Consider the following 21,679-nt stretch of genomic DNA (forward strand, 5'->3'; position numbering starts at 1 on the left):
GCTACCAAGAGAACTTCTTGACAAGGACTAATAAAAAGAGAAAAGCTGGCATATTCATAAAGACATTCTCACTAGTCCAAACTCTGCCATCAATAGGAGTTTCTAAAAGAAATTCAAGTTGCTGACTAAACACCCAGACATACAGGTACCAGCTGCTTTTCTGAAAGTATGTTTATAGCATCATGGTCTACATTATATATAAATATATACTAGATAGATGTGATGGTTATCACCATTAAAGGTCTACATGGCACAGGGCAGGTTTTATGTGGTACCACCTTTCTCTGAGGGTATCTGCCCATTCCACCAGATCAGAGTGGGCATGCTGCAGATCCCTTCCTTAAATGTTGCCATCTAGTGGCACCTAGGAAGCATGCCTTTTCTATAGCAGCCTCTACCCTGTTGAACACCCTTCCCCTTGAGATCTGGCAGGCCCCCACCCGCTTAATCTTCCAGGAAGCCATGCAGAATTGGCTTTTCCCCCAGGCATTGGGATAGTAAGATTGGAGCAGGGGGATTGTATAGATGAGTGGGTTTATACCACTCTTGGATTGGGCTCCTGGTTTTTCTTGATTTTTTGTTGCATTGTTCTCTTGTTGTGTTTTTATTACTGTTAGCTGCTCAGAGTTCTATGTCACAAGATGGGCAGCCATATAACTATTTTGAATAAATAAATAAAGGTATAGGGATAGATGGTTTAGCTATAGATATCTGAACCATAGTATGTTTCAACAATAGAGAAAGAGAGAGAGATGATGGATGATGGATGATGGATGATGGATGATGGATGATGGATGATGGATGATGGATGTCCTGGCTTAAGCAAAGACCACTCTGAGATGAGGAGAATGTCTCTAGTGTTTATTAAACTGCTATAGTAGACAGAAAATCCTACCAAACTGAAGGAGTGTGGGAAAACCCAGACAGAAACCCCCAAACTCAAGGCGGGCCTGTTCTGGGTTTCCTTGAATGACAGTTCAAAGCCTCTAAACTATGCATGTGTTTTCCCCCCTGAATAGGGGGCCCCTCCTGCTCATCATCCGTACTCATAATAATAGATGATAGATGATAGATGATAGATATACATGCATGCAAACACACACACACACACACACACATATAATCAGAAAACAGTTTTGTTTTGCCCATTGCCATTATATAAAGACATACTTGCTAGAAACATACACTACAGTGTGTATAAAAGTTCTTGATTCTATTACTTTTATTTTGAGGAACATGAACTATCATGTCTTTTGGACAATCTTAGGGAAAAGATTGACAACTATAGCACTTATATTCAGGAATAGGCTCCAATACACAACATTTTTCCCATTTCAAATATCAATAATTCCAAAAAAACCCACCCCGAATAGCAACTTATCTCATTCAGATAAACATTCCATATCTCAGCTCTAAACTATAGACAAATTCACATTTCACAAATATAAAATAATCCCAGTATCCTAATATACACAAAAGACTAAAATTTAGCATAACAAAGAGAAATAGTTTCTCCTTTAAAAAGACAAGTTCACCAAACTTCCTTACTTGAAATAAAAAGACAGTTAAATGCAAAGCCAGTTTAAGTTCCATAAAGTCACTATAGAAAAGAACTTTAACACCTTCTTAACAAATAGCAGCTTTTAATATTAATAATTTTAATCCTTGTTGGTGAACCTCAGGCCATTGGAACACAAATCGGCCCCCAGCCACATTTTTGTACTTCCTGACCCACCTGCTTAAGCAAGGAAATACACAAAAAGCACAATATAAACCTAAAATAGGCAGGCAGACAGGCAGGAAGACCTCTCCAGCTAATCCATTAAAATGCAGGAGAAAATCCTGATCCTGTCCATAGATGGAAAATGCCCCTGCCCAACTTGTGTAATTGCTTTGATGACTACAATCCTATCTCTCCCAGTGGCTCAACTGATAAACTTGCCAATTGACCTTCCAGGTCAGTACAATCTTATACACTATCAAAGAAAGGAGAAGACCCCATTGATTACACTGAGACTTACTTTTGAGAAAACTTCCATCAGTTGTCCTTGTAAGAAGCTGCCAGCAGACAAAGTCTAAGGAAAAACACATATGGCTGATTGTATAAGCAATAATAAGATTTGTTCTTAGTGTTCTTAATTAGGTTTTAACTCATGCAAGTTTGACATTTGAAGAAAAGTAGCACCGCATTTGACATATAATTAAATAACACACAATTAACATTTAATTGTTGTGCCAAAAAAAAAGAATTAAATGGAATGGAAATCAGGGCTTCAGTAGCCTGGCACTGTTTGTAATGATCATCTCCAGGTAACCTTGCTTTTAATCAGCTTTCTTAGACAGGAGTTTCTCATAAACATTCTAATTAATATGGAATTATACTACTTCTGTCCTTAATATAGTTGTCAATCACCTGAACTCAGCTATATAATAATGATTTCTCCCAACATTATTGTATAGTATTATTTGTTTCCCCTTGTTTTCTAACTGTACTATTATATCTGTCTTGTTTCAAAGGGAAAAATCATGACCATCCAAAATCTAGCCATATAAACAGGGAGCAAACCCCACACTCACTGGCACTGGTGACGTTACCTAGTTGGGTAATGAAACATCTGCAAGCAAAACAAACAAACAAACAAACAAACTCAGAGAGCACCAAGACTCCACAGTTCAACCCTGAGATACATGCATTCTCTTCTATTGAAAATCTAGCTGAGAAAGATCAATATTTTAATATTGATTCTTTCTCACTCAACTTTGTCCCAGAGATTTAAAAAAAAAAACCTTTAGATCAGGTCAAAGATCTTTATTTTAATAATTGACCAGCCTTATAACATTGTCTTAGATCTCACCAGAACAGCATCCAGAACATGATTATTTTAGATAATCTGCATTAATCTGGTTAAATTTTTAGAAGCCCCCCAAATATTCAATCTATGTTGCAAGATCTTTCTTTCCTTCTTCTAAGAAGCTGCACAAAGTCTAAACCATTTCACCTATTTTCTTATCAGATAGCACTCATAGATTCTTATCATCTTTTGTAAGCACAATTCTCTTTTTATTGAGTATGATCTTAACCAATTTTATTGGTTTTATCTGCCTATCAAGTCCTTCCCAAGGACCTGGGATAGGCAGATGTTGTTGTTTAATATTATTAAAGGTACCGTTGCAGGATGTAAGCTGTTCCAAGTAAAGTTGCCTTTTGAAGTTGACTGATGGTGATTTTCTCAGTGCTGATGGTGTTCAGGTGGTACTCCGGATGTTTTGGAATTGCACGCAAGGTGCCTATTACTATTGGTACTATCTTTGCTTTCTTTTACCACAGTTGTTCTACTTCTATTTGCAGGTCTTTATATTTTGTGATTTTCTCCAGTTCTTTCTCTTCTGTTCTGCTGTCTCCAGGTATTGCAATGTCTACTGTATTATTATTATTATTATTATTATTATTATTATTATTATTATTATTATTATTATTATTATTATTATTATTTTATCCTGGCTTTTTAATATATAACTGAAGGCAGCAAACATACCTAAAACTCCTGGCTCCTGTTTTCCCCTGTGAGGTGTGTTGGGCTGAGAGAGAATGACTGGTCCAAAGTCACCCAGCCAGCTTTCATGCCTAAGGCAGGTCAAGAACTCAGTCTCTGGGTTTCAAGGCCAGCGCCTTAACCAGTAAACCAAATTGGGTCTCTAGTATATTCTATTTTAGCATCTTGCACAATATTTTTTCCAATATTTTAAACCCTCTTGAGCATTTGCATTTATATTCTGTTTCAGCTAGGCCCATCTGAATATCTGTAATCTCTTTAAAATTTTGTTTTCTGCATTTTAGTATTTTATATATTTATCAGATTAGCAATAAGTAATTGAAATCATCTTTTCTACTTTCTTTGACATTTTAGCATTTGCATTTACTGCCTGTTCTAACTAGTCTTGTCTTTGTGTCATCCATTTATAAACTTTACTTTTATGGTACAAAAGAAAAAAAGAAAAAAATAGGTTTGTCTTCTAGGCTACAAACAAAACCTGCCCTGGTTTTCAAAGTAATTTTATTATATATCAAAACAAACATTTATTATTAGTTAACTAAAAAAACTTTTAAAAATCACTGAGTATGCCTAAAAATGCAATCAGATCTCTATCCAGGTAGTTTATCACAAAATATATATGTTTCTACTCCACAGAAACTGGTCAACTAGGACACCTCTGCAACAGATAAGTATTCTGTTTAGGAATCGCTATGTATATTTTAGATGTCAAACATAAATTACTTCAGTAATTACCTTACTGATGTCCGTATAGTTTCCTGAGTTATCCCATATAGCTTCCTGAGATGGAAAGATACTCTTCCAGAGTGTACTGGAATGGGCAGCTATAATACATTTAAATAAATTATTATCATTATTATTTTATTTGCACTTCCTTTTGCAGTACTTTGGGCTGTTATGTGAAGCTATGCCACCAACAGAGTTTGCTTTGCATTTTGGTAGGTGAAGTTAAACTAGTATAGAATGGCTTGATTTTTGCTTTTTCCAGTTTCTTCAATAAACCAAACTTCCTTTATTAGGGTTAATCACCTCTGGTGCCAAATGATGATAAAGGAAGTAAATTAGATTGCATATTCTCACCTCTACCACCTCTCCCCTCTATTCAGTTTTGGCATAAGCAGCATGGACATAAAATTGCATGCAATCCTTAGCAGTAGGACACACATCCATTAGTGGTTACTGTTGGGCAGCAATGGAAGCAACTGATGATGGGATGGGCCAGACTTCCATAATCCTTTGCCCTCCTCTAGTATTCTTGTCTATTTTATTATACTTTCAGTATTGTGCAAGCCAACCCAAGAACTTTGCTTAATGGGAGTGACATTAATACTCCAAACAAAATCACTGTCTGCATTAAGGAACTCCTTCATTTATTTCTTAAGAACAATTCTTTGAAGAAGAACAATTAATAAGGTTTAATTGAATACACCACTGTAATGGCAATAAATCTGACATGGAATTTACAGTGATCACTTTCAAAATATGCCAACCCCAGCTATAAATTCTATATGGGCTATGGTTCTTAGTCTTGTTAAAAATAAAAGGGTAGGGATTTGGGAGAGAAGAAGAAGGAGAGGCAAGAGAAATAGATTTTTCTGTGTTTTAAGTGTAAATGTTATTCCCCCACCTCCCCAGCTAATGGAAGGAATTTGCTTAATTTGTCCCTGATTGTTTATGTTCTTCCAGAGAGAACAGAATATAATATTTAGGGATGGAGGTAAACTGGCTTGTTTTTTAATGAGAACTTATCTAATTCATACTTCTTGAATCTATTTGCAAAACTCAGTTGCAATGATATCTCATTATCTACCCTTTTCTGGATTTTGTGATGCATTTTTGCAAACAAAATTTGCATTAAAATGACATGTTAAGGAAACTAATATAAAATGTACAAATAAGGAAAAGATGTGCACATACCCATGTCTGTTAATGAAGGTACTGCATGTAGTGGGGGAAATGGTAGCAGCAAGTGCACATTAGAAAAATCTCATACAAACACAGTACCATTAGGGAAATATACATTAAAAACTCCCATGCAGACTTCAGCAAGGGAAGGAATGGAATGAGATGAGATGTGATGCAGAACCAAAATATAATAAAATTGAAGATGAAAAAATGAGAAGCCTACAGATTGTGTCTGTCCTTAGTAATCCCACGTTGAGACATTTGTTGAACGTTGAGAAACATGTTCTGTGAGTTTTAGGCTGGCTCATTAAAGCAGCCAACTTGCTAACCTGTTTGGTTCTGGCCTAGGCCTGGATGACAGCATGAAGAGTACTGCTGCTTTGAGTTCCATGATGAAAGGAAGGCAGGGTACATTTCTTTTAATACAAAATGCAGAGCCAGCTTAATAAATTTAAAGCTCAGTGGTACCAATACAATTAGAGCAATTATCTGTGTGCTTAAATAGTATTGATTTCAAGAGGTAAGCACTTGCTTAATTTTCTCTAGGTTGCACCCCTTCTGTCTAGATGCAGTTTTGCCCTGTCAGGCATGGAATGCTTATTGATGGAAGAAAACAATATGCTCTCTTCTAGTTACTATGACAACTCTTCTATCAGATTATAAGACATAGGTCATAGAGGGAGTCAGATTTTCCTGTTTTACTAATCTTGCTGGAAATGTTAAAGTCCCTTAGGTTCAGAAACAGCTCTGTGCTCTGGGTTATCTTTTTTAATCTTCATTACCACTGCAGTAATTTTTTTTCCTTATATTCCATATGATTGGCATATGGTCCCATAGTGAGAAGAAATTGCTAAAATGCTATAATTTTGAATCCGTGAAGAAAACTGGGATATTAGGTGATCACTTGAAAAGACCCTTGTTTAATCTTCTGAAAGATAACAAAGATGCAAGCTGAGATATCAAATTCTAAAGTTTATCAAGCTATCTATCAAAATCAAGTACAATACTGACATGGGATACATGGACCCTGAGTGAAAAAAAAAAAAAGTCATTTAAGGTAGAATTCTTTGAACTTCAGTAGAGTTGTTCAATATTCTTAGTATTTGCTAAAGAACCAATGCACTCATGCTATAAAACTTTTATATTCTAGAGGCTGATACAGGGCAGGGAAGAGGAGACTTGCTCTTTAAAAATCGTGACACAATTTAGCCTCCTCCTGAAGAAATTCAGGGAAAGTATTCACCCATTTTTGCTGCCCCCAAATTAGGTGGAACAATTATCCTTCTGTTTTCACATTTCTCTAGACGTCGAGCTACAATTCTCTGGTTTAAGAAAACAGTACTGTATACACAAATGTATAACTTAGGCAACATTCCATTCAAAAATGTATACTTTAGGTGAAAGTTGCATCCTGGAAAAAATGGCTTGCAAAATAAAAGTGAGTCTTAAGGGAAAAGCATACAGATATTAATGTGCATGGAAGTGTATATATACAACTTTTCTTATAGATTGTTGTAATAATGTAAGACGTAGAAATTCAGCACAAAATCCATGCTTGAAAAAAAACGCAAACATTTTAAAAATAAGATATATGTACACATCCTGAGAAAAATGTCTTATAGTCAACTCTGAAATTGCCTGTGTCTCTGAGTCAGAGCACTTCTATTAAGGCCAAGGGAATCATGTTATGCAATCCCTATGGGAATTTTTCTGATGAAGAAGTACAAGCAGCCAAATAAGCTTTAAATAATATAAGAATACGATTCTCATATTATAATAAGATATCTTGGAAATCATAAGCAAAACAATATCAAAAGAAATTCTAAAATGCCTTCAAATAGAAAACAGATGGCTCTTCCAGGAAACTGGTGAACAGATTTCAGTACATGAGACAAAGGTTATCTCCCCAAATCCTCAAATGCTCATAGCTGTAAACCAGCCATTGGAAGTTCAATGGGCTTTGGCAAATGTGAGCAACAAGAACTTTTCTGTTTTTCACAAGCTCTATCATTTCTCCTCCATCCCTTCTAGTTTGGAATGAAGACACAATGAGAAAATGAGTTACAGTCAAAAAGAATCAGAAATATAACTTTAGTGATGGAAGTGAAAGAATATATATGGTCCATAACTTGGTCCTATCTCTGTGTGATGATGTTAAATATAATACCTCCTACTTGCCCCAGTGTAAGGATACACCACTATTTTGGGAGTGTAGGTATGGATGACTTCATATTCAGCCCACCCTCAAGCTGCTGGGAAGATGATTTTCACCCAAGAGGTGTTGCTCCTGATCAAAAGTATGTTTTCCCCCTCCATTGATGCAGGCAGGGCTTTATTCTATCTTATACAATTGGCTGGTATGTGCTTTGGTGGGCAGGGCCTCCTACCCCCAGCTCTGCCTTGGACAACCAATTTGTGGTGGACTGCAGGACTGCCTTCCATGAAAGGCCAGTCCTTTCTTGTTCTTGATGGTATTGTTTTCATTTTCAGCAGAGAAGCAATAAAATGCTGGCAGTTTCTTTGCTCTTTTCTTTTAACTAGGTGAAGTTGACAAGCCTTCTGTAAAATTTTCCCTTCTAGCCCAAGTGGTAGGAAGAACTTTAAAAGTGTTGTCTTGTAAAAATCAGTCCTCACAAGTGAAAGCAATTTCTTAGCTGTAAAACCTGCCAGCTTTGTCCTCACACAGCTAAGCTGCCAACCTATATGCTGGATTCCACTGGCCCCTCCAAGCTTACCCTGTGCGCTTTTTAGCTGCAGGGAATGGAATCCCAGCTTGGCAAAATCCTGTAGGGAGTTAAAATCTCATGGTTTCTCTCTTTTGGTCCCCACATTTACTCACAAATAGTCTTTCTGTCTCTCCCTTATCTTAAAATTTCTCTTTTCTTCCCTTTTACTCCTTTTTTTTTAATCAGTTCAAGCATGTCCAATTCTCTGAGACTCCCTGGGCAAGTGCCTGCAGTTTTCTTGGCAAGGTTTTTCAGAAGTGGTTTGCCATTGCCTACTTCCTAGGGAAGAGAGAGAATGACTGGCCCAACGTCACCCATCTGGCTTGGTGCCTAAGGTGGAACTAGAACTCATGGTCTCCCAGTTTCTAGCCTGGTGCTTTCACCACTGCACCAAACTGGGTCACGTTTTACTCCTTATGCTCCCTCTTTTAGGCTAAAAACTTCCTTTTCCTCTGTTTCTTTGCCATGTCTCCAATTTAAATTTCTTCTGTATTTTTCCTTTCTCCCTATACATATGTGTCTGTGGCTCTATGTCTCTCTCTCACAGCTTTTTATATCCTTCTTAACTGTTGAGTTTAGTTTCTTGCCCCTCTCCCCTTTGGGACAACCCCTCCTTCCAGTAGTCTCTTGATTTTTATTTCCTTCCTTACTGATTTCAAGTCAGCTAACAAGGAGAGTCTGTTTCCCTTAATCTCTACCTCCATTTACCTTAGGATCTCTGAGGAACCTACCTCCTCTACTGCTGTCTTCTTCCAATTATGGTCTGGATCCTTGTTACTAAAATTAACTTCTTTATTTCTCCTGGCAACCTCTGCCAGTTTGCCCCAGATTTAATTGCAGTGGTACTTAAAAGTTCATGAACCCTTTGGAATTTTCACTATTTCTGCATAAATATGACCTAAAACATTATCTGTTCTCCACACAAGTCCTAAAACCAGATAAAGAGAATCCAGTCAAACAAATGAGTCAAAAACTTTATACTTGTTCAGTTATTTATTGACCAAAATGATCCAAAGCTACACATTTGTGTGTGGCAAAAGTATGTGAACCTTTGCTTTCAGTAACTGGTGTACTCACCCCCCTTGGGGAACAATAACTGCAGCTAATTTTTTCCAATAACTGTTGATCAGTCCTGCACATCAGCTTGGAGGAATTTTAGTGCATTCCTCTTTATAGAACAGCTTCAACTCAGGGATGTTGATGGGCTTCCTCACATGATCTGCCCACTTCAGGTCCTTCCACGTTTCTATAGCATTAGGGTTTCAGTAACTGGTGTGCCTCCCCTGGCCAGCAATAACTGCAACTAAACATTTCCTTCATATTATTTAAATCTATAATTCCATGTCTTTATTTATTTATTTATTTAATTTGTCACTGCCCATCTCCTCCAAACAGAGGGACTCTGGGTGGTTTACAACATAAAACAATAACTATACAATAAAATTCCAATATAAAATATAGACTAAAACAATTTTAAAAACTACCAAATATAATAAAATCCCAAGGGCTATGGTCTTATTCAGTCCTTGCGTAGGAGGGGCACTTCCCTGGACTGGGAGAAAACAACTTTGACTTTATTCTATGGATCATCCTTTTGGGTCCTTGAAGTGTGCTGTCCTATCCCCTTCAGCTCCTTCAGTCTCTCTTCATAAATCTTAATATGTAGTCCCTGATAATCTCTCTTGCCAGTCTCTGAATTTTTCCCAATTTCTCTAAAGTTTTCTGAAAAGTGTGATGCTCAGAAATGGGCACAGCACTTGAGGTGGGGGCTGAGTCTGACTGAAAGAGAATAATGTGGAAGGTTTGCTTTCCAAGATTTGGAAATTGTACTTCTTTTGATGTAGTATGCATTTACCTTTTAGCAGCCATGTCGTATGTAGCTCATATTTATTTTGCAATCAATGACTCTTGCAAGATCTTTTTGCAAATGCCATTTCCATTTGATTTTTGTTTCTTAAGTAGTGAACTTCTAACACATCTATTAAATTTCATTCTGCTGAATTAGCCCTTTTCTGTAGTCTTCCAAGAGAATTTAGATTTTTTTTTCTGTCTTATAAGGTATTTGCTGTCCCACTCAATTCTGGGTCATCCTCAAATATGATAAGCATTCTGTTCCATTCAGTCCTCTCAACATTCTATTCAGCAGTCTAGTCTCTCAGCATGGGATCAATTTTGTGGAGTCTTTGGTGCTCTCTAAGCTTGCTTGTTTGCTTGCTGATGTTTCATGACTCACACTGATGATGTTACCTAGTTGGGTAATTAAACATTTGCAAGCAAAGAACCAAGCTCAGAGAGCACTAAGGATTCCACAGTTCAATCCTGAGCTACATATATTCCCTTCTACTGGAACCACATATGGGCATCAAACACTTCAGAAAGCATGTAAATGGTAGAAATTTGCATATAGTCAAACCTCCACCAAGGAACAACTATTCTTTCTGCATGAATGTGAACAACAGCATGTCCTGCCACCAGTGTCAGATGCAAACCACTAATAAACTGAGCAGTGGATGGAAGAAAATAAAGACTCTCATTGATGAAGTTACCTAGTTGGGTAATGAAACTTCTGCAAGCAAACAACCAAACTCAGAGAGCACCAAGGATTCCACAGTTCAACCCTGAGCTACAGATATTCTCTTCTATGGAATGGGATCAATATATCAGATGGTTTAGGTAGTTATTAAAACTAGGAGGTTGTCACATATTTAGTTGCCCCTGACTATTGGGGTTGGGCAAATCAGAGAAGAGTGCAATTCTATTTTTGATTAGGAGCCTGCTTTTGTTTGTTCAGTTATAGTTCTTTTACATATTATGCTTTATATAGGTCATTATAGGGAAGCAGAACCAGCAGGCTGCTGGGCTATTACCTGTTTTATGCATTAAGTATATACAACTAATATGTACAATCATAACTAATGTCTTTTTACATACAGATGAGCTATTTGGTGGAACAGAAGCTCAACAGGTGATTGATGGGATTAGCCTACTATAGTGGTGATCTGAGATTGAATCTACATGTACAAAAGAATAAGGTGATAAAGAAATGAGGTGGTAGAATGAGTTTTTTTAACTTTAGATAAACTTTAGAACTTTAGATGGGATGAAAGAGATTATTTAAGCCATGGAGTTCAACTCTCTGATCAGTGCAAGAATCCAAATTAAAACATCTCTGATAAATGGCTGACCCACCTTAACTTGTACCTGTCCAATGAAGAGGAACACATCACTTCCTTTGGTTCCATTCAATAACCGATTCCACTCAAGGGTAAGTGAATGTAATTCATTCTTGGAAGCCTGCTTAGCAGTACATTTATCTGTATTGGTACACATTGCTATGGTTAATTTGCCAACATCTGTGTGTGTGTGGTGTGTGTGTGTATCCCTGAAGTTTTAGTAGTGTTTTTCCTTTTCCAATATCCTTCTTCTCATCAAGGGAAATAAGTAATAATATTATTTTTGAATAGGGAAATATAGTATTGAAGAATATAAATATCATGCATACTACAAACATAGGGTGAAAATGAAATGCCTAATAAAAATCAGAAAACCTTAACTAACAGGGATGTAAATGAAAATAACAGCAAAGAGAAGGAGCTACACAAAGAAGCAGAACAGTTGTAGGCATTAAAACAAACAAAATATTCCCAGAGATTGTTTTAAAGTATCTGCTGTACCTCTGTTTTTGCAGGCTGAAAAGTCTGTTCTTTGAAGCTTCCAGGATGAGGAATCATCTGATAATTGTACATAAACTAATCTGAGTATCACAGACCAAAGGTGGCATAAACAGGCAGCTAGTCAATCTGATATTTCTATTCATAAATTAATGTAGCATTTTCTAACTATTGTTTCCAAGTCACTTCCCATTCTTAATATTTAATTCTGTGGGGAGATGCTGTCCCTGTGAGCAGATTATACATTGGGCCGTTATTTTTCTAAAGTGATTATCCAAGAATACTTGTCAAAATAAAGCATTAAAGTGGAGGAAAATCTTGTGATTCTGTATGCAATATTGCTTTACATAGTGTAGACAATATGGATGCTAACTAAATGATCTTCTTAGTTCTAGTTTTATGCAGAAGAAAGGGATCTTGCACCTTCCATCTAAAAACCCAATGTGTTTCCAGGACTGCTTCCAAAACTGGCCATCAAAATGTGAATTTGGAAAAAAGGAAATTTATTAAATATATCAGATGTAATCATGGTTATATATAATTATTTTGGCTGATTTAATTCATCTCAGAAGCTAATCAGGGATCACCCAGAAATTCTCAGTTGGTTAAACTGGAAACAAAAACAAAACAAAAGAATTCTGGAAGAAGACAATAGCAAGCCGATTTCCATAATGCAAAGCTACAAATATCAGAAGTCAAGCTTGACTCTAGAGTTTGTCCAGTTTTTCTTATTCTCCCCATCCCCAAGCTTATCTTATTCCCCCCATTTATTTCTCATTGGCCCCATTTCAACTCTAATCTTGAACTAAGCCACTTGAGTTTGATACAATTAGTGTCTAGAGAAAGTGATACTTAATAAATTATACATACATACATACATACATACATACATACATACATGCATACATCCATATCTTATATAAGAAGACCAAGTATCCAGATTTTTAACTATGGATAAATATTATCACATATTGGCAGTAAGTTAAAGTTATAAATCGAAAGATGTGATCTATTAAGAATCTTGTGCCTGATGCTAACCTCAGCCAAGTAAACAAACAAACGGATCATCAAACAAATCAACTCAGAGTTCTCACTCAAGACACAAATAACCAGGCTCAAATTATCCTACTTTGAACATATTATGCAAAGACCTTCTTCTCTGGAGAAGGCTCTAATGCTGGGAAAGGTGGAAAGAAGAGGAATCCATTGGATGGATTGAATTGCAGCAGTGGTAGGTGCATCATTGGAAGACCTGAAGGAACAAGTTAGGGACAGATCTTCATGGAGAAAATCTATCTATGGAGAACATCTCTTTGGTTGCTTAGAGTTGACACTGACTTGAAGGCACATAACCAATCAATCAATGTTGATCTAAGGAAGAATATATCTGTGAAGACTATTTTGAGGCAACTTAGAAATTCAAGGTAACAGGGCAGCCATTACCACTATGGACAAATAATAAAAGAACTGGATACTATGCTAACATTATACTAGCTGCATGATATTTTCCTACGGTAGTCCAGAGAAGTCCTCATGATGTCCAGGCTCTTTTTTTCTCTTTGAAAAAGCAGAAAAAAAAGAGATTCTTTTGATTCTTTTCTCTGCTTCTTTTGACTTTGAGCCATGGCTTTCTTTTAAACTTGATTTAAAAGAAAGCCATGGCTCAAAGTCAAAAGAAGCAGAGGAAAGAATCAAAAGAAGCTCTTTAAATCAAGTTTAAGATTCATATTCAGATGCCCAATGTGCTTCTGTCTCTTAGCATTTTTATATCCTGTCAGGACACCTGAAGATATCATTCTGATGGCAGAGTGTAGGACAGATAATTTTATTAGTCATTATCATATAATAATTAGTCATAATAATTCATAAATATCCATATGATTGATTGACTGATCAACCCTACATCCCTTTCTGATAGCTTAAGGAAAAGAAGAACAGCTTGGTTCTCTAGGAGGTTTTGCTTGACAACTGTCATAAATTTTAATCAACAATATCAATGATAAGAGATGTTCTGAAACATGTGATGGCAATGTTTTAGCTGATTGTAGATTAAATCCATGGCAAGCGATCTGGATAAATGTGTGTATGGGAGCTTAACTGTATTTGCTTATCTATCAAATGAATCAGAATTATTTCTTAAATACTGAATGGATCAGAATCAAAAAGCAGAAAGTCTGAAAGAAATTGTGGATGTTTTGGGGAGCAATTATTAGCCCATTGCTCCAAGTTCTTAAAAATCAACTAAAAGTCACAGTTCCCTATTGCTTTATAATTCACTTTGCAGAAGTCATACAGAGAAGTAAAATTTCTTTCTTCCATTGCTAATATAACCTCTTCTAATTGCCTTTCTCTAGCATCCCATGAAAAAGCTCATCATTCTAAGACCACAAATATATGAACATCAAACATCTACATTTTAATAGACAGAAGTGCTCCTTCCTTATTCATAAAATGCATGGGTTTACATCTAGGGAGGTATCAAATAATTTATTCTGTGGCATCAAAGGGATTTCAGTCTGCTCATTTGTATGCATGTATCTCAATCAATATTGCTAGCATTAACTGGAAACCAGTTGAAAAGATGCCATCTCTCTTCTCTCTTTGAAAAGCGTGTTCATTCTGTCATTGGTATCATTCCAAGTAAACATAAGGCCATACTAAACAAATGTATGAAATAATTCCAGGAAAAATGTAGGAGGTGGAGCATTATACTTAAGTACTGAAAGTGTTTGTACTACTGATGAAGTTTAGAATGCAGTTGAAAAAGTCAATTATTCTTTTGTTTGGGCTGTCATTTTTATTTGCCCTGCATCTGTTTAACTAGCAAAATATAAAGTAGCCAATTATCCATCTGTTCCTGGGTCAGCTATAAATGCATACTACAAGCCTTTTTTTATTAATTTGTGTGAGCGAGCCTGGCTCAACATGCATATACTCAATTTTTAACAACTGCTATCAAAAAATGAGGAGCTGGGACTTGGGGTGGGGGTGGGGAGACTGAATGCTTAGAAGTCTCTTAGGGAATGAACTTATTGAAGAAAAAAGAGTATCTGAATGCCTGTGCCAGACCATCGTTTCTTAAAATGATATTTTATAATAGAAATTTTTGTTTACAGCACATATGAAGCATAGCATCAGGAAAAAGGATGTCAAGTAAAAGCAAGGATTTGTTTTGGGAAAAAACTAGATTATGCATAGAAATTTATGGATAGCAAAGTCTAAAGCAACCCTATATGGGATATCTAAAAAAGGCTGGAAATGTGAGGCAGCCCATTTTTCCCCCCAAAATGAAGTTCATGTGCAACATTCTTTCTAATATTTGATTCAACAATAAATCTCCATCTACTGGCCTCTTTCACACATGTAAGGTCACACACTTTGGACCTTAACAATATTGGGAAGTTTTAAGCTGAATATGAAATCTATGCACTTAGTTTCTAACATAGCCAAACCAAGAACTCAAAGTAATGTTCAAAATGGCTGACCAGAGAGGTAAACTGTTCTAGCAGCAGCAGTTTTAGGCTTGTCCTCCTGTCTCACAGGAGTCTCAATAAGTCTTCCAGCCTCTGGCTTGTTATTCTGGACATATAAGCAGCTCCTTATTTGGGTAATCTCTGGCTTTCTTTCTTCCCTCTGAGGAAGAATTTCCAGAGAGGAACCAGCTCTCTTTTCTGCCTGAGCAGTGAGTTGGGTCAGGGCCAGGCAGTACAGAAGGGCAGGGGAGTTTGTCTGTAGAGGCCGGATATGGGCAGCCCAGCAGGTGCTTTCTCTGGGTTCCTCTTTGTTCTCCTCTGTCATCACCTTCAACCTTCCTCTCCAACCCCCACACCTGCTCCTTCATCAGGGCAGCCTTTATGATCAGCAGACACTAAGTCTGTAAATACTCATACTCTGGTTCACTCACAAGGATGGTATTTTCTCTTCACCACAACTCAACAGATATATATAAATTTATATTTGTCCCAAAATAGTATTTAAATGTATGCTTTGATTGGTTGAAACCTATAAAGGCATAATCTTTTGAATGTATAAATTTCAGTTCACACATTAGTCTGAAACATACAGATCAAAAAGGATGTGTTACTTAAGACTGCAAATGATCGGTTCCTCAAACATACTTAAACTGTATGTTTTTCTTTAATTTTCTGCCCTCTAGAACTGTGCAAAGAAATGTAAATTTTTGAATGTGGATTTTTCTCTGTGATACTAAAATCAAATAAGATATCCTAACCTGCTTTCCTGCGTGGCTTTATTCTACCATCTTGATCCATGAAAGGAATAACTTGTTGGCAGATTGCTGGGAAAGCCTTTAGCCCAGGAGAGATCAGAAAAGTCACACACACCAGGCATTTCTATAAAAATAATTTATTTACAGAAAGCAAAACAAAAGCAAAACATATTTAAAGGACTTGGCTCTCATTGAGAGCTACCTGGCTTGCTACATGCCGGCACAGAAGAGAAAGAGGAACTGAAACAAGTCCAGGCAGGTTCCTCCCCCCAGGCTCAATAATTAACATTTGAAAAAGGGGCAGTTGAATTCAACCTCTGCACCCGGCCAAAATGATTAGAGACAATAGCACCTTAATCTGTTAGTAGGAAAACCATTAACACTCCCCTTTTTATACTATAGATTAAGATGCAAAACAATCTTCTCTGACAACTCTGTATGTCTTTTCATTCACATTATTTTACCATTATCTCCCCTTTGGTTTAACAGAAAGCTACCATTCTTCTTCCTGTGTTTTTCCAAACCTAGGTTGTTATAATTCCAAGGCTTTTTTTTAATGTGAAATGGCTTTTCATGCAGGCTTCAAAATCAAGCCTTTGTTTTTCTGTTGATGTGAACAGCACCAAATCATCAACATAAATGCACAGATACATACAGCCTTGTTTGTCCTTCTTCATATATACACAGGGATCTGCTTTTCCTTTTTCAAAACCAAAACTCTGCAGTTTTTCATCTACTTTTTGGTTCCAGGATCTAGCAGCTTGTTTTAACCCATAGATTGACTTCTGCATTTCACAGACTAGATTCTCCCCTTTTTCATAGCCAGGGGGTTGCTGCATGTATAATCTGTGGTCTAAATCACCATAGAGAAATGCAGTTTGAATGTCATAGTGGTGAACTGACATTCCTTTCAGTGCAGCAACTTTTAACAGTAATCTAATTGATTCACCTTTAGTAACTGGTGCAAAAGTCTTGTCAAAGTCTAAATCTTTCCTTTGAGTGAACCCTTTTGCAACCAACCTTGCTTTATATTTTTGGATTTTGCCATCAGCATCCCTTTTCAGTTTGAAAACCCACCTACAACCCAGACAGCGTTCATTGGGAGGTAGATTTACCAGTTTCCATGTTTTATTTTCTTTCAAGGATGCTAATTCCTGTTGCATGGCAGAATGCCAATTTTGTGCAATCTCAGGTGGTAAAGCATTCACTTGTTCTAAAGACTCAGGTTCTGTGAATATGTGAAAAGCCTTTACTGTTTCAGCCTGAAAACGTGATGGAGGAATGCCTTTATTACTCCTCTGAGATCTGCGAGGTAATACAGGCCTTAAATTTTGACTCCTATCACTTTCCTGAGAAGCATCTGTCTCATCAGACAGATCTTCAGTTTGCTTTTCTGGTTTAATGTCCTCATCAGGCAAAAGATCACCATCAGCAAGTCCTTGCTGTTCTTTTGTGGTGGTCAGATCAACTGGAGAGCTAGAGTTTAATCTCCCCCAGTTTTGTTCAGCAAAAGAAGCGCTTTTGCTAATTATTAATTTCTCTCCCATTATGAACCTGTAGCTCCTTTGGCTTTGTTCATAGCCAACAAAGATGGCTTTCTTTGTTGTGGGGCCTCCTTTCCTTCTCTGTTGTTTTGGATTGTGAACCCATGCAGTGCTACCAAACACTCTAAGATGGTTTACCTTTGGTTTCACACCATAAAACAAATGGAATGGAGTGTCCTGAATCACAGAGTTATACAATCTGTTTTGTACATAACAGGCAGTAGATATGGCCTCTCCCCAATACTTAAAAGATAAATGTGAATCTTTTAGCATGCATTCCATCGCATTTTGCAAGGTTCTGCCCTTTCTTTCAGCAACACCATTTTGCTGAGGGGTGTAAGGGTTAGAAAGAATTTGTTCTATCCTCTTTTCCACTAGGAACCTTCTGAATTTGTGAGAAAGGTATTCTCCTCCTCTATCACATTGGAGTGCAGATACAGGCCTAGGGAATTTTCCATTTGCCCATGTCACAAAACTTTTAAATTTCTCAAATGCCTCATCTTTATGTTTTAAGATGTAGATAAATGTGTATCTTGAGAAATCATCAATGATGGTCATTGCATAGCTTGCTTGTCCAAGACTTGGAGCAAAAGGACCAATAATGTCAGAGTGTACAATTTCCAAAGGTCTAGTTGTAACTCTGTCACTGTGCTTACTCACAGGAGCTTTTAGTGTTTTGCATTCTTTGCAAACTACACAGTCTAAGTATTTATCACAGGGTTTTATCTTTAGGTCAGCACACAACTGTGGCATTTGTGCTATATATTTGAAATTAGCATGACCAAATCTCCTGTGCATCAGGTGTACACATTGGTCATGATATGGCATGTTGCCAACTGCAGCCTTGCAGCTTGGCTTCCTTGCATTTTGCACAATGTACAAGGAGTCTTTTAACATACCAGTAGCACACAATTTCCCATTTTTTCGTATCTCACAACCATTTTTCTTAAATGTTATGATATACCTTCTTGCAGCCAATTATGCCACAGATAAAAGGTTTGATTGTAAATTTGGCACATACAACACACTTTTTACAGTTTCTCCTAAGCAGGATAAATACAAGTCACCTTGTCCCATAATTTTGGTCACAGACCCATCAGCCAAAGATACACTTTGTCTTTCAGTTTTAGACAGTGACACAAAAGAGCTTTTACAATTACATAAATGACAATTGGCCCCAGAATCTAATACCCATACATCAGAATTACCCTTCTCAGCAACCTGTGCAATTTGGGTTGTCTGAAGAGCCTTCTTCTGTGTTGTCCTTGTGTTCTTCTTCTCTGTCTTTCTACTCTTGGGTCTCATGGCACAGTCTCTTTGCAAATGTCCAGCTGAACCACAAGTGAAGCATCGCTGGCTGGCTAGCGCTGTGGCCTCAGGTTCCTTTCCCTTCTTTTCCCTCATTTTCTGGTATTGCAGCTTTCCAGAAGAGATGGGGGGGGATCTTTCCTCTCTCTTCTCCCATTCAGCGAGTAAGCGCTGTGTAACATATGATGGGGTGAGGTCTGCTTCAGGCATAGCCTCCAGGGTACAAATCAGCGTGTCCCACGTTTCATTCAGTGAGGACAGGAGGATATATGATTTTGTGAGAGGTGTAAATTCCATTCCTCTCTCCTGCAACTCAACAAACAGCTGCTGAATATAATGCAGGTGCTCAGGAAGGCTATATCCTTCTGCAAGGTAGGCTCTGTACAGCTTTTTCGTCAGGGTAACTTTACTCCCTGCTGTTGCCTTTACATATAAGTCTCTCAAAGCGTCCCAAAGTTGCTTTGCAGACTGCATGCCTCGCACATGGACTAGCTGATTGTCCTCAACTCCCAAGATAATGGTGGCTCTAGCCTGCTCATCCTGTCTCAGCCATTCAGCACTGGGATTTTGGGGGGTTTGCTCACCAATTGGCAGCCAAAGATTCTCTCTGCGAAGATACATCTCCATCTTCAGGGCCCAATTCAAATAGTTGGTCTCTGATAGGCGCTCCAGAGGCATGGCTGAGGGCTGGGAGGTAGCCATGGCTTCTTCCTTCTTTTGCAAGTCACCTCAGCTAACTTCTTTGTCCTGTAGACTGGCAGTTGCTGGAAAATCTCCAGGCGGCTCCAAAGAAAATCTTCACAGGTCTTTGCTACCTTCCTTTAAATTATGCATGAGGTGTGAAGCTGATCTCTCTTTTCTCTCTGGGTTTTACTGGGCTTACTGGGCTGCTCACTGGGCCCATAACCTGTTGGCAGATTGCTGGGAAAGCCTTTAGCCCAGGAGAGATCAGAAAAGTCACACACACCAGGCATATCTATAAAAATAATGTATTTACAGGAAGCAAAACAAAAGCAAAACATATTTAAAGGACTTGGCTCTCATTGAGAGCTATCTGGCTTGCTACATGCTGGCACAGAAGAGAAAGAGGAACTGAACCAAGTCCAGGCAGGTTCCTCCCCCCAGGCGCAATAATTAACATTCGAAAAGGGGGCAGTTGAATTCAACCTCTGCACCCGGCCAAAATGATTAGAGACAATAGCACCTTAATCTGTTAGTAGGAAAACCATTAACATAACTATCTGTCCAGAATACAGCTCCCAATAAAAATTATGAGTTTATTCTTCTTCCATCCATTTGGGATACGTCTGTAGCTCTAACTCTTATTTTTAAGCACAGATAATCACAGATTCCTTGAGTGCTATTTGTGAATACAGTTGAGTTGTTGCTGATTGTGGATAAATGATTTGAAATTCTTCAGATCAAAATGTATTTTATTTCTTCATATGAGTAGCCCAGCTTAGTTTCTTTATCACTATTCATATGAGCAAACAGAATATGTTGTATTTTCTTGAGTGCTCCAAATAACATATTAACAAGGGCAATGTACTGTGCATAAGGCACAAGGAAATCTCCATTCAGTCTGAACTTGTTGCATTTCTCAGCCTGAATGAGCTAGGAAGTGAAAAAATAACATAAAATCAACTGCTTATTATCTAGAGAGCATGATGAAATTTCTAAGCATTTCTTTTCTTAATTGAGAAGGCTGTGTCCAGAGAAAGAAATTGGAAAAATGGATTGACTCTGAGCACTTAAGATGATTGCAAAGCTTTGATTTTTATTTTAGCAAAATGTTTGTTCTTAGGATGGAATGTCACAGGCTAAAGCATCCTATGCCTAGTGGCAGCCTCCTTTTTATACAATATTTATCAACAAAAATGATAGAAAAATAATTAACACTGATCTGTATCACTTTCAGACATTCAGAAATCCATTTTGTTTTGCTCCAGCATTCAGTTATCAATCTCTATACATATTTAAATTCACATTAAAAATATCCCAAAATCTTTTCAGGCGTTCCTTCTTTATGCTGAAAAATGCATCAGAGAATTTGGACAATGCAAAGAAAATATTTCCTTGCACCAAACCTGATGTCTGGTGACTATATGGGCATGTCCATTTAACTTTTGGCAGCAACATGGAAGTGGTTTGCCACTGACTTCTTTCAAAATGTTGATTTGTTTGTTTTAACTGTTCTTTTTGATATCTGTGAAAAATGGTAGACTATGTACTGTGTTCCCTTTAGTCCAAAAAGTACAGATCAGATCAATTTGCATCAGAATTCCCAAATATCATATTCCTTAATAATCCCTAGAGATAAGTAAGGATTGGGGGGGAGAGAGAGATTGGTTCTCATTTTAATACAGACTGATCAACATCACTCTTTGCTAACTAAAAGGCAATTGAAATATAATTTAGCTTTCAGCTTTTGTACTAGCTTGGGGATGTAGTTGATTAAAAAACAAATATCTAAACATTCTGAAAAATGCATTGAGAAATATGTACATTAGGGGGATTGACGTACAAACAAGCATAGGGAGAAACAAGCACAAATATGCTTAAAATTTAAAAAGATGCATACAAAACTGCAAATGAAATTTTGGTTGAAGCTTTAAAAATATGACTGCAAACTGATATGGAATAAGTGGAAGCAAACTTGGGCTTGAAAGAATGCCAGGGTTAAAGGAAGTTCTGCAGATAAATTTATCTACGCCTTTGTGTCATATATACTAAAGGACTTGGC

This window comes from Candoia aspera, chromosome 6 (genome assembly GCF_035149785.1).
Source record: "Candoia aspera isolate rCanAsp1 chromosome 6, rCanAsp1.hap2, whole genome shotgun sequence".
In the NCBI taxonomy this organism is placed as follows: Eukaryota; Metazoa; Chordata; class Lepidosauria; order Squamata; family Boidae; genus Candoia; species Candoia aspera.